This window comes from Capra hircus, unplaced genomic scaffold (genome assembly GCF_001704415.2).
Source record: "Capra hircus breed San Clemente unplaced genomic scaffold, ASM170441v1, whole genome shotgun sequence".
NCBI classification, from domain to species: domain Eukaryota; kingdom Metazoa; phylum Chordata; class Mammalia; order Artiodactyla; family Bovidae; genus Capra; species Capra hircus.
The window spans coordinates 10,025-17,574 of NW_017211598.1; the positions used below are offsets into that span (position 1 = coordinate 10,025).

A 7,550-nucleotide genomic window follows, 5' to 3' on the forward strand; every position below is an offset into this window, starting at 1 on the left:
GAGGAGGTGCCCAAGGTCTGGGAAGGAGTGGAATTGAGAAGCTTATGTGAAACTGAGGGTGCCCTCCACTCCCCGAGGGGGCGCCAGAGATCGAGGCACTATCTATGGTGAGGCGCTCACTTCCTCCTAGGTAGTAGCTAGCACTCACTTCTTGCTAGGCGGCTAAGGAAGGAGAGCGAGTTTTGCCTCTGGCGGTGTGTGCGTGTGCTCAGGCGTGTGAGCATTTGCAGGCGCCAGCAGGAACCTAGTCAAGGTGAGGAGCCTGAATGACGAATGGGAGACACCCCCCCAAACTCCCAACCTCCCCCACCCCGTGTCGCCCGGCCCTCGCGTCCGTGCCTTGTCCCCAGCTCTGTGCATCGTCCCCCCTCCCCGGTGTCTCGCCTCGCCCCGCCCCCCCAACCCCGTGCCTCGGGCCCACAAAGCCCTGACGCTCTGGTGGAGGAAGATTCCTGCCCAGAGGCTCTCCGGGAGGTGAGGACCTTGGTTGAAGTGGGTGGCCCCAGTTCAGAGGGGGAAGAAGACCCTAACAAGGGTCTGAGAGAGGAAACGCAGGTGGAAAGTCCGAAGAATGCCCTGCTTGTTGCTCAGAGGACCCCAAGCATGGCGGTCAGGTAGAGGCGAGCCTTCCTTTTCTATAGGATGGATTAGGAGCTCGAACGCCTTGCCCTGAAGGAATTCGAGGGCGCAACTCTTGAGTGAGGTCTGAGGGGACCTCAACCCCAGAACAGTGAAGTGGCACAGGACTTGTGTTTCCGGTCAAGCTTGGCAGGACCCGAACATGGGGATCAGCCTGACTTCTTTGAGGAGGGTCTTGGAGATTGTGAAGGTGTTGACTTTTTTAGGGGAGGGGCCTCAAGGTAGCAAAGGAAAGCATTCTAGGGTGGCCAGGGGTTGGGATGAGGACCCTCTGTGAGGACAGAGGGAATTCCTGCCCTGCTGGCAGCCTGGCGTGTCTGTGCAACTGGTGATGTGATGACCGACACTGATTTTCTCTTAGGGTATGGCGAGGATAGAATTGTGAAGGGATGGGGGGCGGGGGGCGAGGCAGGAAGGCCGCACGTGGGGCAGGTGAAAGATTTTATTTATAAGGAGTAGTTTATTCCCCCACAGCAGAAGGATTTCCAGACCTCTCCAGGAGTTGTATGGGGGTACAAAAGAATCCATCCCCTATTCTCAGCCTTAGAGACCATGGGAAAGTGGGAGAACCCTCATGTGTTACTGGGTGGTTGTCTCAGGAGAGGCTGGCAGGAAGACAGAAATCCCAGACCATGCAAAGGGTCAAAGGAAAGATTGAGAGGACTACCAATCATGGAATCAGTTCAATTCATTCTAGTCACTCAGTCATGTCTGACTCTTTGTGACCCCATGGACTGCAGCATGCCAGGCTTCCCTGTCCATCACCAACTCCCAGCACTTAATGAAAACTCAGGTCCATCGAGTTGGTGATGCCATCCAACCACCTCACCCTCTGTCGTCCCCTTTTCCTCCCGTCGTCAATATTTCCCAACATCAGGGTCTTTTCCAATGAATCCGTTCTTCCCATAAAGTGCCCAAAGTATTCAGCTTCAGCATCAGTCCCTCCAATGAATATTCAGGACTGATTTCCTTTGGGTTTGACTCGTTTAATCTCCTTGCAGTCTAAGGGACTCTCAAGAGTCTTCTCCAATACCACAGTTCAAAGCATCAGTTCTTTGGTGCTCAGCTTTTTTTAATAGTCCAACTCTCACATCCATACAGTCCAGTTCAGTCGCTCAGTCATGTCCGACTCATTGCGACCCCATGAAGCACAGCATGTCAGGCCTCCCTGTCCATCACCAACTCCCAGAGTTCCCCCAGACTCACGTCCATCGAGTCCGTGATGCCATCCAGCCATCTCATCCTCGGTCGTTCCCTTCTCCTCCTGCCCCAATCCCTCCCAGGATCAGAGTCTTTTCCAATGAGTCAACTCTTCACATGAGGTGGCCAAAGTACTGGAGTTTCAGCTTTAGCATCATTCCTCCCAAAGAAATCCCAGGGCTGATCTCCTTCAGAATGGACTGGTTGGATCTCCTTGCAGTCCAAGGGACTCTCAAGAGTCTTCTCCAGCACCACAGTTCAAAGCATGAATTCTTCGGTGCTCAGCCTTCTTCACAGTCCAACTCTCATATCCATACTTAACCAATGGAGAAACCATAGCCTTGGCTAGACGGACCTTTGTTAGCAAAGTAGTATCTCTGCTTTTCTATATGCTATCTAGGTTGAGTATAACTTTCCTTCCTGGGATTAAGCGTGTTTTAATTTCATGGCTGCAATCACCATCTGCAGTGATTTCGGAGCCCCCCAAAATAACGTCTGACACTGTTTCCACTGTTTTCCCATCCATTTCTCATGAAGTGATGGTACCAGATGCTATGATCTTCGTTTTCTGAATGTTGAGCTTTAAGGCAACGTTTTCACTTTCCTCTATTCCTTTCATCAAGAGAGTTTTTAGTTCATCTTCACTTTCTGCCATAAAAGTTTTGTCATCTCCATATCTGAGGTGATTGATATTTTTCCTTGCAACCTTGATTCCAGCTTCTGCTTCTTCCAGCACCGATTTTCTCATGATGTACTCTTCATATAAGTTAAATAAGCAGGGTCACAGTATTCAGCCTTGATGTACTCCTTTTCCTATTTGAAACCAGTCAATTGTTCAATGTCCAGATCTAACTCCTGTCCTGACCTGCATACAGATTTCTCAGGAGGCAGGTCAGATGGTCTGGTATTCCCATCTCTTTCAGAATTTTCCACAGTTTATTGTGATCCACACAGTCAAAGGCTTTGGCATAGTCAATAAAGCCGAAATATATGTTTTCTGGAATTCTCTCGCTTTTTCGATGATCCAGCAGATGTTGGCAATTTGATCTCTGGTTTCTCTGCCTTTTGATCTCTGGTTTCTCTGAAACCAGCTTGAACATCTGGTAGTTCACGGTTCATGTACTGCTGAAGCCTGACTTGAAGCATTTTGAGTATTACTATACTAGTGTGTGAGATGAGTGCCTTTGTGAGGTTGTTTGAGGATGTTTTGGCGTTGCCTTCCTTGGAATTGGAATGAAAATTGACCTTTTCCATATGTGACTACTGGAAAAACCATAGCTTTGACTAGATGGACCTTTGTCAGCAAAGTAATGTCTCTCCTTTTTTTTTTTTTTAAATTTTTTATTTTTTTTTAAATTTTAAAATCTTTAATTCTTACATGCGTTCCCAAACATGAACCCCCCTCCCACCTCCCTCCCCACAACATCTCTCTGGGTCATCCCCATGCACCAGCCCCAAGCAAGCTGCACCCTACGTCAGATATGGACTGGCGATTCAATTCTTACATGACAGTATACATGTTAGAATTCCCATTCTCCCAAATCATCCCACCCTCTCCCTCTCCCTCTGAGTCCAAAAGTCTGGTATACACATCTGTGTCTTTTTTCCTGTCTTGCATACAGGGTCGTCATTGCCATCTTCCTAAATTCCATATATATGTGTTAGTATACTGTATTGGTGTTTTTCTTTCTGGCTTACTTCACTCTGTATAATTGGCTCCAGTTTCACCCATCTCATCAGAACTGATGCTATCTAGTTTGGTCATAGCTTTTCTTCCAAGGAGCAAGCATCTTTTAATTTCATGGTTGCAGTCACCAACTACCATGATTTTGGAGCCCAAGAACATGCAGTCTCTCACTGTTGCCATTGTTTCCCCATCTATTTGCCATGAAGTGATGGGACTGGATGCCATGATCTTAGTTTTTTAAATGTTGAGTTTTAAGCCAACTTTTTAACTCTCTTTCACCACGAGGCTCTTTGGTTCTTCTTTGCTTTCTGCCATAAGGGTGGTGTCATCTGCGTATCTGAGGTTATTGATCTTTCTCCCAGCTATCTTGATTCCAGCTTGTATTTCATCCCCCGTGGCATTTCATATAAGTTAAATAAGCAGAGTCACAATAGATCACAAAAAATCTAGGCCCCACGTTTTTCATTCAGAACTTGTAGGCTCAGGGCATGACTGTCAGGCTGAGGCTGACAATCCACATCAAATCTGAGAGAGAAGAGTATGAGGTTAGTATGACGTTGCGGCCACCATTCAGCAGAGGGGAAGCATACCAGGTACCTCCTGGCGACCAGGTGAGCATCCTTAATGAGAATTGAGGACCCAAGCAGCCCTTGAAGGAGTAGGTTCCACATAGCTCTCAGTTGGGTATCCTCCGACAGAGAGAAGGGCTAAGGAACACCTTCACTTCCTCCCCTGGGGTCTCAGGGAAGTGCTGACTTTGGTTTCAGGTGTCATCTTCAAAGCATCAGAAAAGAGGAGGCTCTAGACCTGCCAACAATTGACTATATGGCTATGATGACCCTGACTATAAACTGAGAATACCCTCAAACCCAGATCAGAGGCTCCCTACTGGCAGCCCCTGCTGTCACCCTTGAATACCCCTAGCAGGGTTGGAAGGCTGCATTCTAAGGCTCTAATATCCTCCACAGTTTTCTCAGGGGACAGGCTGATCAAAACAGAAGCCTTGAGAGGTCCTCGACTTGTGCCCCAAGGACCCTGCAGTGGTGGCCTTGGTTAAAGCCAAGGTGGCATCTCCCTGCTGAGGTGCTTACAAGCATCTTATTCTCCTTCCTCCAGGTGTCCGTGTCTTCTGAGCTCCTGTCTATACTCCTTCCTGCTGTCCCTGACCATGCCTCGAAGTAAGAAGAGTAAGGCCCGTGGTGGTGATAAATGCCCTCAAGCCCAAGGCCAGACCCAGAGTTGTGGGGGTGCTCAGGCCATAGCAGCAGCAGAAGAGGAGTCCACTACCTCCTCTCTTCAGTGTGAAGATACTACCCAGAGTCTGCCTGGTGCTGAGTCATGTAGCACTTCGCAGGAGCCTCAAAGAATACCAACCATCGCCGCTGCTGCAGTCTTTTCTTACACTAGATCTAGTGAAGCATTCGATGGCCAATATAAGTATAGGGCACTTGCCTATGAGGTCCCACCCTTCACTGAGACCCCAGGAACTGACTGTTTAACCAGGAAAGCTAGCTTGTTGGAGCAGTACCTTCTGTACAAGTATAAAATGAAGCAGCTCATGATGAAGGAAGACATGCTGAAGATTATCCACCAAAGCCACCATGACCGATTTGCCGAGATTCTCAAGAGAGCCTCTGAGCGCATTGAGCTAGTCTTTGCGGTAGAGCTGAAGGAAGTCGACTCAGTTGTTCCCTGCTATAATCTGGTCAGCAAATTGAAACTCCCCAACAATGGGAGGGTGCGTGGCGGAAGGGGTTTACCCAAGACTGGTCTCCTGATGAATCTCCTGGGTATGATCTTCCTGAAGGGCAACTGTGCCGCTGAGGAAGACATCTGGAAATACCTGGGTACGGATGCGAGTATATGCTGGAAGAAAGCACCTTATCTATGGAGAGCCCAGAAAGCTCATCACCAAAGATTTAGTGAGGCTGAAGTATCTGGAGTACCGCCAGGTTGCCAACAGTGATCCTCCACGTTATGAGTTTCTCTGGGGCCCAAAAGCACATCTTGAAACCAGCAAGATGAAAGTCCTGAATTTTTGGCAAAGGGTCAATGATGCTGTTCCCAGTGACTTCCCCACTTATTATGAAGAAGCTTTGCGAGATGAAGAAGAGAAAAGCCCAAGGCATGCATGCAGCCAGGCCTGACACTACTGTCAAAGTCAGTACACCTCCCAGGGACATGCTCAGTATTATCATCCCACCCGTAAGGAAGTATGTGAAGTTTTTACCCCCAGACAGGAAAATATAACATCACAATAGGGATTATATTCTTGGAAATGTGAAAGAATCCCATAGTAAAATATTTAGGATAATGGAATAGAAAACAAGTAAAACGTGGTCAATGTTAGTTTTTCTTGTTCCTTTTAGTCTTTAGCTTTGTTAAAGTAATTGATCTGTAGTCTGAGTTCCTTAGCGTCTTCAAGAAAGTAAGAGAAATAAAGTGTTATTAGAGTAGACCTTGTGTTTATTGGCTCTTTTATTCATCAAACGTTGAGAATCTGCTCTTGGGAAGGCTCAGCGCTAGTACTGGGGATGCTAATGTAAAGAAAACCCAGCCTCTACTCACAGAATTTTAGAGCTTATGAGTTACACTCATATGAGTAAGATACTGAAATATTCTCTATGACTTATAGGTAAAGTAAAAAGAATGGTTGAAGTGGAGGGTATTCCTTATGATGGCCCTGCCTGCCTGGCTGCTCAATCACTTAAGTCATGTATGACCCCATGGATGATAGCCCACCATGCCCCTCTGGTACATGGAATTTTCCCAGAAGAATACCAGAGTGGGTTGCAATGCCCTCCTCCTGGCGATCTTCCCGACCCAGGGATTGAACCCAGGTCTCCTGTGCCTCCTGCATTGCAGGAGGATTCTTCGCCACTGGGTGATGGCAGTTAAGTGTAAATTTCCTGAGTAAGGCAGTTTGGGACTTTAGGAAACTATGAGTCCTCAGTGGAATGTAATTGTCATTTCTGTTGTGTGGTGGGCTAGTTGAGGTCCTGAAGTGATGAGTAGAGGCCAAACCTTCCAACAGTTGATAGAAAAAGCCCTATATTAGTCTGCTCAAGCTGCTGTAACAATACCATAGATAGGGTGGCTTAAACAACAGACATTTATTTTTCACAGTTATAGAAGTTGGGAAGTCCACAATCAATGTGCCAGTGGATTCTGTTCCTGGTGAGAGCTCTCTTTCTGGCTACCTTCTCTCTGTCCTCATATGATGGAGAGAGAGAATTCTGGTCTCTCTTGCTCTTCTTCTAAGATGCCTAATTGTATCATAGGTGCCCCATCCTCATGACCTCATCTAAACCTAATTATCTTCCTAAACTTCCACCTTCAAATACAATTACATGGACACGGTGGGAAGGAGGAAGGGGTTAGGGCTTCAACACATGTATTTTGCCAGGGACACAAACATCTAGTCTATAATGGAAAACTGCTGCCACAAATTATTTTGGGATTGTGGATAAACTATATAAAAATCTCCACCAGGGGCAGGAGAGGAAGGTGTCCTTTGCTCTCGTTCTAGTGCAGATGAACACAGTGTGCAAACTAGGTGTTCTACGCACATCATTTCCAGGGATTTTCTGAAAAATAATGGAGATGTTCCCCTTAGATGAGATGCCAAGAAACCACTGTGCTGGTACTGTTTGCCCCAAACTGGGACAGCCAGGGTCTGATCCATTATAAAGGCATTTTAACTAGGTTATCTTAAGTAGAGTTTGGCAAACTCATGAGGGATAGCTTTTTTACAAGAGTGTAATAAATGTAAACAGAGCTGGTTTGGATGCAAGGACACCTGGAAGGAATGGTACGGTAATCTCCTAGATAGATGACATCTAGGAGCTTGAGCTGTACCCAGCTAGGCACAACAACTCCATACCGAAATTAAGTGATAGAGGCTCAAATGGGTAAAGTTAGTTTTGCCAGCTAGAGAGACTTTTTGGTTGATTCAGTATTCTTTCTCTAAGAATATTACATATTTGAAATTTCCTGAATTAAACATTCCAAGGGAGGTAAATGC

The 7,550-nt window shown here is 46.7% G+C and overlaps 1 pseudogene; it reads left to right on the forward strand.

Moving 5' to 3' along the window:
* Positions 1 to 4,694: 4,694 nt before the first annotated feature.
* On the forward strand, positions 4,695 to 5,673 carry LOC108635173 (annotated as a pseudogene).
* Positions 5,674 to 7,550: the final 1,877 nt, after the last annotated feature.